Below are 9,758 nucleotides of genomic sequence, written 5' to 3'. Positions count from 1 at the left end.
ACCACTTCTCCAGCAATGCAGGAACATAGCCCTGAGCTTCAATATACAGGCTGCCCAAAGTCACACCAAACCCATAGGCATCTCAAAACTCACTACTGGACACTTCACTGCACTCCGGAGAGAAGAAATCCAGTTCCACCACCAGAACACCGACGCAAGCTTCCCTAACCAGGAAACCTTGACAAGCCACTCGTCTAACCCCACCCACAGGGAGGAACCTCCACAATAAAGAGGAACCATAAACTGCCAGAATACAGAAAGGCCACCCCAAACACAGAAATCTAAACAACATGAAAAGGCAGAGATATACTCAGCAGGTAAAGGAAGATGATAAATGCCCACAAAGCCAAATAAAAGAGGAAGAGATAGGGAGTCTACTTGAAAAAGAATTCAGAATAATGACATAAAAATGATCGAAAATCTTGAAATCAAAATGGAGTTACAGATGAATAGCCTGGAGACAAGGATTGAGAAGATGCAAGATATGCATATCAAGGACCTATAAGAAAGGAAAAAGAGTTAATATATAATGAATAATGCAATAAATGTGATCAAAAACACTCTAGAGGAAACCGACAGTAGAATAACGGAGACAGAAGATAGGATAAGTGAGGTAGAAGACAGAAAGGTAGAAATAAATGAAGCAGAGAGTAAAAAAGAAAAAAAAATTGAAAGACATGAGGACAACCTCAGCGACTTCTGGGACAATGTGAAATGTCACAACATTCGAATCATAGGAGTCCCAGAAGAAGAAAACAAAAAGAAAGGCCATGAAAAATTACTTGAGGAGATAATAGTTGAAAACTTCCCTAAAATGGGGAAGGAAATAGTCACACAAGTCCAAGAAAACCAGAGAGTCCCGAACAGGATAAACCCAAGGCTAAGCACCCCAAGACACATATTAATCAAATTAAAAAATATCAAACACAAAGAACAAATATTAAAAGTAGCAAAGGAAAAACAAAAAATAACACAAAGGCGATCCCCATAAGGATAACAGCTGATCTGTCAGTATAAACTCTTCAGGCCAGAAGGGAATGGCAGGACATACTTAAAGTGATGGAAGAGAAAAATCTACAATCCAATTACTGTACCCAGCAAGGAACCCATTCAAATGTGAGGGAGAAATCAAAAGCTTTACAAACAAGCAAAAGCTGAGAGAATTCAGCACCACCAAACCAGCTCTTCAATAAATGCTAAAGGATCTTCTCTAGACAAGAAATACAGAAAGGATATATAAACTCGAACCCCAAACAATAAACTAAATGGCAACAGGGCCATACTTATCAATAATTCCCTTAAATGTAAATGGGTTGAATGCCCCAACCAAAAGACAAACACTGGCTGAATGGATACAAAAACAAGACCCCTATAATATGCTATCTACAAGAGACCCACCTGCAAACAAGGGACACACACAGACTGAAAGTGAATGGCTAGAAAAAGATATTTCATGCAAATAAAGACCAAAGAAAAGCAGGAGTAGCAATACTCATATCAGATAAAACAGACTTTAAAGGCCGTGAAAAGAGACAAAGAAGGACACTACATAATGATCAAAGGATCAATCCAAGAAGCAGATATAACAATTATAAATATATATGCGCCCAACATAGGAGCACCGCAATATGTAAGGCAAAGGCTAACAAGTATTAAAGGAGAAATTAACAATAATGCAATAATAGTGGGAGACTTTAATACCCCACTCACACCTATGCATAAATAAACAAAACAGAAAATCAACAAGGAAACACAAACTTTAAATGACACAATGGACCAGTAAGACCTAACTGATATCTATAGGACATTTCACCCCAAAACAATGAATTTCACCTTTTTATCAAGTGCACACGGAAACTTCTCCAGAATAGATCACATCCTGGGCCATAAATCTAGCCTTGGTAAATTCAAAAAAATTGAAATCGCTCCAAGCATCTTTTCTGACCACAATGCAGTAAGATTAGATGTCAATTACAGGAAAAAAAAACTATTAAAAATTCCAACATATGGAGGCTAAACAACACGCTTCTGAATAACCAACAAAACACAGAAGAAATCAAAAGAGAAATCAAAATATGCATAGAAACGAACGAAAATGAAAACACAACAACCCAAAACTTATGGGACACTGTAAAAACAGTGCTAAGGGGAACGTTCATAGCAATACAGGCTTACTTCAAGAAACAAGAAAAAAGTCAAATAAATAACCTAACTCTACACCTAAAGCAACTAGAAATAGAATAAATGAAGAACCCCAGGGTTAGTAGAAGGAAAGAAATCTTAAAAATTAGGGTAGAAATAAATGCAAAGGAAATTAAAGAGACCATAGCAAAAATCAACAAAGCTATAAGCTGGCTCTTTGAGAAGATAAATAAAATTGAAAAACCATTAGCCAGACTCATCGAGAAACAAAGGGAGAAGAATCAAATCAACAAAATTAGAAATGAAAATGGAGAAATCACAACAGACAACATCGAAGTACAAAGGATCATAAGAGACTACTATCAGAAACTATATGCCAATAAAATGGACAACTTGGAAGAAGTGGAAAAATTCTTAGAAAAGCACAACGTCCCAAAACTGAACCTGGAAGAAATAGAAAATCTTAACAAACCCATCACAAGCACAGAAATCAAAACTGTAATCAGAAATCTTCCAGCAAACAAAAGCCCAGGGTCAGATGGCTTCACAGATGAATTCTACCAAAGAGTAGAGAAGACCTAACACCTATCCTACTCAAACTCTTCCAGAAAATTGCAGAGGAAGGTAAACTTCCAAATTCATTCTATGAGGCCATCACCCTAATACCAAAACCAGATAAAGATGCCACAAAAAAAGAAAACTACAGGCCAATATCATTGATGAACATAGATGCAAAAATCCTTAACAAAATCCTAGCAAACAGAATTCAACAACATATTAAAAAGATCATACATCATGACCAAGTGGGCTTTATCTCAGGAATGCAAGGATTTTTTAATATCCACAAATCAATCAATGCAATACACCACATTAACAAATTGAAAGATAAAAACCATATGATGATCTCAATAGATGCAGAGAAAGCCTTTGACAACATTCAACATCCATTTATGTTAAAAAAAAAACTCTCCAGAAATCAAGAATAGAAGGATCATACCTCAAAATAATAAAAGTTATATGTGACAAACCCACAGCAAATATTATCCTCAGTGGTGAAAAATTGAAAGCATTTCCCCTAAAGTCAGGAACATGACAAGGGTGCCAACTTTCACCACTACTATTCAACATAGTTTTGGAAGCTTTAGCCACAGCAATCAGAGCAGAAAAAGAAATAAAATGAATCCAGATTGGAAAAGAAGAAGTAAAACTCTCACTGTTTGCAGATGACATGATCCTCTACATAGAATACCCTACAGACTCCACGAGAAAATAACTAGAGCTAATCAATGAATAGAGTAAAGTTGCAGGATATAAAATTAACACACAGAAATGCCTTACATTCCTATACACTAACAATGAGAAAACAGAAAAAGAAATTAAGGAAACAATTCCATTCACCATTGCAACGATAAGAATAAAATACTTAGGAATATATCTACCTATAGAAACAAAGGGCCTATATGTAGAAAACTATAAAACACTGGTGAAAGAGATCAAAGAGGACACAAATAGATGGAGGAATATACCATGTCCATGGATTGGAAGAATCAATAAAGTGAAAATGAGTATACTACCCAAAGGAATCTATAGATTCAATGCAATCCCTATCAAGCTACCAACGGTATTTTTCACAGTACTAGAACAAATAATTTCACAATTTTTATGGAAATACAAAAAACCTCAAATAGCCAAAGCAATCTTGAGAAAGAAGAATGGAACTGGAGGAATCAACCTGCCTGACTTCAGGCTCTACTACAAAGCCACAGTCATCAAGACAGTATGGTACTGGCACAAAGACAGAAATATAGATCAATGGAGCAAAATAGAATGCCCAGAGATAAATCCACACACCTATGGACACCTTATCTTTGACAAAGGAGGCAAGAATATACAGTGGAGAAAAGACAATCTCTTTAACAAGTGGTTCTGGGAAAACTGGTCAACCACTTGTAAAAGAATGAAACTAGAACACTTTCTAACACCATACACAAAAATAAACTAAAAATGGATTAAAGACCTAAATGTAAGACTAGAAACTATAAAACTCCTAGTGGAAAACAGGCAAAACACTCTCAGACATAAATCACAGCAGGATCCTCGAAGACCCACATCCCAGAGTAATGGAAATAAAAGCAAAAATAAACAAATGGGACCTAATGAAACTTAAAAGCTTTTGCACAATGAAGGAAACTATAAGCAAAGTGAAAAGACAGCCTTCAGAATGGGAGAAAATAATAGCAAACGAAGCAACTGACAAAGAATTAATCTTAAAAATATACAAGCAACTCCTGCAGCTCAATTCCAGAAAAATAAACGACCCAATAAAAAAAATGGGCCAAAGAACTGAACGGACAGCTCTCCAAAGAAGCATACAGATGGCTAACAATCACATGAAAAGATGCTCAACATCACTCATTATCAGAGAAATGCAAATCAAAACCACAATGAGGTACCATCTCACACCAGTCAGAATGGCTGCTATCCAAAAGTCTACAAACAATAAATGCTGGAGAGGGTGTGGAGAAAAGGGAACCCTCTTACACTGTTGGTGGGAATGCAAACTAGTACAGCCACTATGGAGAAGAGTGTGGAGATTCCTTAAAAAAAATGGAAATAGAACTGCCATATGACTTAGAAATCCCATTGCTGGGCATACACACTGACGAAACCAGAAATGAAAGAGACACGTGTAGCCCAATGTTCATTGCAGCACTGTGTATAATAGCCAGGACATGGAAACAACCTAGACGTCCATTGGCAGACGAAGGGATAAGAAAGCAGAGGTACATATACACAATGGAATATTACTCAGCCATTAAAAAGAATAAATTTGAATCAGTTCTATTGAGGTGGATGAAACTGGAACCTATTATACAGAGTGAGGTAAGCCAGAAAGAAAAACACCAATACAGTATACTAACACATATATATAGAACCTAGAAAGATGGTAATGATAACCCTATATGTGAGACAACAAAAGAGACACAGATATATAGAACAGTCTTTTGGACTCTGTGGGAGTAGGCGAGGGTGGGGTGATCTGAGAGAATAGCATTGAAATGTATATATTATCATTATGTGAAACAGATCTCCAATCTAGGTTCGATGCATGAGGCAGGGTGCTCAGAGCTTTTGAGCTGGGATGACCCAGCTGGGATGACCCAGAGGGATGAGATGGGGAGGGAGGTGGGAGGGAAGTTCAGGATGGGGAACACATGTAAACCCATGGCTGATTCATGTCAGTGTATGGCAAAAGCCACTACAATATTGTAAAGTAGTTAGCCTCCAATTGAAATAAATAAATTTAAAAATAAAGAAATAAATAAAAAAATACCTAGAAGAATTAAAGAATAAACGTACATAGACAAGCAACACAATAACTGAAATTAAGAATACTCTAGAAGGAATCAGTAGCCAAATATCTGAGGCAGATGATTGAATCAGTGAACTGGAAGATAAAATGTTGGAAATAACTGCTGTAGAGCAGAATAAAGTAAAAAGGATGAAAAGAACTGAGCATAGTCTTAGAGACATCTGGGATAATATCAAATGCACCAACATTTGAATTATAGGGGTCCCAGAAGGAGAAGAGAAAAGCAAAGGTTATGAGAAAATTTTTGAAGAGGCTATAGTTGAAAACTTCCCCAGCATGGAAAAGGAAATTGTCAATCTAGTCCAAGAGGCTCAAAGAGTCCCATCCAGGATAAACCCAAGGAGAAACAGGCCAAGACACATGCTAATCAAACTAACAAAGACTAAACACAAAGAAAGAATATTAAAAGCAGCAAGGAGAAGCAACAAATAACATACAAGGATACCCCATATGTGTAACAGCTGATCTTCCAACAGAAACTATGCAGGCCAGAAGGGAATGGCAGGATATATTTAAAGAACTGAGAGGGGAAAACCGACAGCCAAGATTACTGTACCTGGAAAGGATCTCATTCAAAATGGAGGGAGAAATAAAAAGCTTTTCAGAAAAGCAAAAGCTAAGAGAATTCAGTACCACTGAACCAGTTTTACAACAAATGTTAAAGGGACTTATATAGTCAAGAAATACAAGAGAAGAAAAAAGAGCTACAAAATCAATCACAAACAAAGAAGAAAATGGCAATAGGAACATATATATCAATAACAAACTTAAATGTAATGGATTAAATGCTCAAAACAAAAGACACAGACTGGCTGAATGGATTAAAAAAAAATAAGGCCCATGTATATGCTGTCTACAAGAGACCCACTTCAGACCTCAAGACTCATATAGACTGAAAATGAGAGGATGGAAAAAATATATTCCATGAAAAAGAAAAGCAAAAGAAAGCGGGAGTAGCAATCCTCATATCAGACAAAATTGACCATAAAATCAAGAATATTACAAGAGATAAGGAAGGACATTACATAATGATCAAGGGATCAATCCAAGAGGATGACATAACAGTTGTAAGTATCTATGCACCCATTATAGAAGCACCTCAATACATAAGACAAACAAACACTAACAGACATAAAAGGAGAAATTGATAGTAACACAGTAATAGTAGGAGACTTTACCACCCCACTCACACCAATGGACAGATCACCAAAATGGAAAATTAATAAGGAATAACAAGTCCTAAATGATACATTAGATGATATGGATCTCATTGATACCTCAGGACATTCCATCCAAATGCAGAAGAATACAGCTTCTTCTCAAGTGCACATGGAACGTTCTCCAGGATAGACCACATCTTAGGTCACAAACTAAACCTCAATAAATTTAAGAAAATTGAAATATCAAGCATCTTCTCCAACAACAACACTATAAGACTAGATATCAATTACAAGAAAAATCTGTAAAAAAAAAAAAAACCCAAACACTTGGGAACTAAACAATGCATTTCTAAATAACCAACAGGTTACGGAAGAAACCAAAAGGGAAATGAAAAAATTCCTAGAAACAAATGACAATGAGAACAGGACAACTCAAAATCTATGGGATGCAGCAAAAGCAGTTATAAGAGGGAAGTTTATAGAAATATAATCCTGTCTCGTGAAACAAGAAAAATATTGAATAGACAGCCTAAACAATTTGACACCTAAAACCTAGACACGTAAAACAATTTGAAAAAGAAGAACAAAAACACTCCAAAATTAGTAGAAGGATATAAATCATAAAGATCACAGAAGAGATAAGTGAAAAAGAAATGAAAGAAACAATAGTAAAGATGAATAAAACTAAAAGCTGGTTCTTTGAGAAGATAAACAAAATTGACAAACCTTTATAAAGCCAGGCTCATCAAGAAAAAAATAGAGAAGAATCAAATCAACAAATTTAGAAATGAAAAAGGAGAGGTTACAACAGACAATGCAGAAATACAAAGGATTAGAAGAGACTATTATGAACAAAAATATGGCAATAAAATGTATAACCTGGAAGAAATGGACAGATACTTTGATAAGTTCAATCTTCCAAGACTGAACCATGAAGAAATAGAAATTGTGAACAACACAATTATAAGCATTGAAATTGAAGCTGTGATCTAAAATCTCCCAAAAAACAAAAGCCCAGGTTTGGATGGCTTCACAGGAGAATTCTATCAAACATTTAGAGAAGAGCTAGTGTTTATCCTTCTTAAACTCTTTTAAAAAATTGCAGAGGAAGAAACACTTCCAAACTCATTCTATGAGGCAACCATCACCCTGATACCAAAACCAGACAAAGACAACAGAAAGAAAGAAATCTACAGGCCAATATCATTGATGAAGATAGGTGCAAAAATTCTCAACAAAATTTTAGCAAGGAATTCAGCAACACATTAAAAAGCTCATACACCATGACCAAGTTGGGTTTATTCCAAGATTGCAAGGATTCTTCAATATAAGCAAATCAATCACCGTGATACACCATATTAAGAAATTGAAAGATAAAAACCATATGATAATCTCAATAGATGCAGAAAAAGCCTTTGACAAAATTCAGTACCCATTTATGATTAAAACTCTTCAAAAAATGGGCAAAGAAGGAACCTACATCAACACAGTAAAGGCCATATATGATAAGCCTTCAGCAAACATTATTCTCAGTGGTGAAAAACTGAAAGCAGTCAGCCTAAGACCAGGGATCAGGAACAAGACAAGGGTGTCCACTTTCACCACTACTATTCAACATAGTTCTGGAAGTCCTAGCTACATCAGTCAAAGAAGAAAAAGAAAAGGAATCCAGATCAGAAAAGAAGAAGTAAAGCTCTCACTGCAGATGACATGATACTGTACATAGAAAACCCTAAAGATACTATCAGAAAATTACTAGAGCCAATCAGTGAATTTAGCAAAGTTGCAGGATACAAAATCAATACACAGAAATCACTTGCATTTCTATACACTAACAATGAAAAATCAGAAAGAGAAATTAAGGAATCAATCCCATTCACCATTGCAACAAAAAGAATTAAATATCTAGGAATAAACCTACCTAAGGAGACAAAAGAACTGTACACAGAAAATTATAAGACACTAATGAAAGAAATCAAAGATGACATAAAGAGATGAAGAGATATTCCATGTTCCCCAGGTAGGAAGAATCAATATTGTGAATAATGACTATATTACCAAACACAATCTACAGATTCAATGAGATGCATATCAAATTACCAATGGCATTTTTCACAGAACTAGAACAAATAATTTCACAATTCATATGGAAACACAAAAGACCCTGAATAGTCAAAGCATCTTGAGAAAGAAGAATGGAGCTAGAGGACTCAACCTTCCTGACTTCAGATTATACCACAAAGCTACAGTCATCAAGACAGTATGGTACTGGCACAAAAACAGAAATATAGACCAATGGAACAAGATAGAAAACCCAAAAATGCACTTATGGGTACCTTATTTTTGACAAAGTGTACCTTATTTTTGAAAAAGGAGGCAAGAATATACAATGGGGCAAAAACAGCCTCTTTAATAAATGGTGCTGGGACAACTGGACAGCTACATGTAAAAGAATGAAATTAGAACATTTCCTAACACCATACACAAAGATAAACTCAAAATGGATTAAAGACCTAAATGTAAGACCAGAAACTATAAAACTCTTAGAGAAAAACATAGGCAGAACATTCGATGACATAAAGCAAAATCCTCTATGACCCACCTCCTAGAGCAATGGAAATGAGAACAGAAGTAAACAAGTGGGACCTGATTAAACTTAAAAGCTTTTGCACAGTAAAGGAAACTATAAGCAAGGTGAAAAGACAACCCTCAGAATTGGAGAAAATAATAGCAAATGAAACAACTGACAAAGGATTAATTTCCAAACTATACTAGCAGCTCATATAACTCAATACCAGGAAAGCAAGCAACCCAATCAAAAAGTGGGAAAAAGTCCTAAACAGACATGCCTCCAAAGAAGACATACAGATGGCTAACAAACACATGAAAGATGCTCAACATTGCTCATTATTAGAGAAATGCAAATCAAAACTACGATGAGATATTACCTCACACCAGTCAGAATGGCCATCATCAAAATGTCTATAAATAATAAATACCAGAGAGGGTGTGGAGAAAAGGGAATGCTCTTTCACTGTTGGTGGGAATGTAAATTGATACAGTCACTATGGAAGAGGGTATGG

This window comes from Cervus elaphus, chromosome X (assembly GCF_910594005.1).
Source record: "Cervus elaphus chromosome X, mCerEla1.1, whole genome shotgun sequence".
Classification (NCBI taxonomy): domain Eukaryota; kingdom Metazoa; phylum Chordata; class Mammalia; order Artiodactyla; family Cervidae; genus Cervus; species Cervus elaphus.
This window is presented reverse-complemented; position numbering follows the sequence as displayed.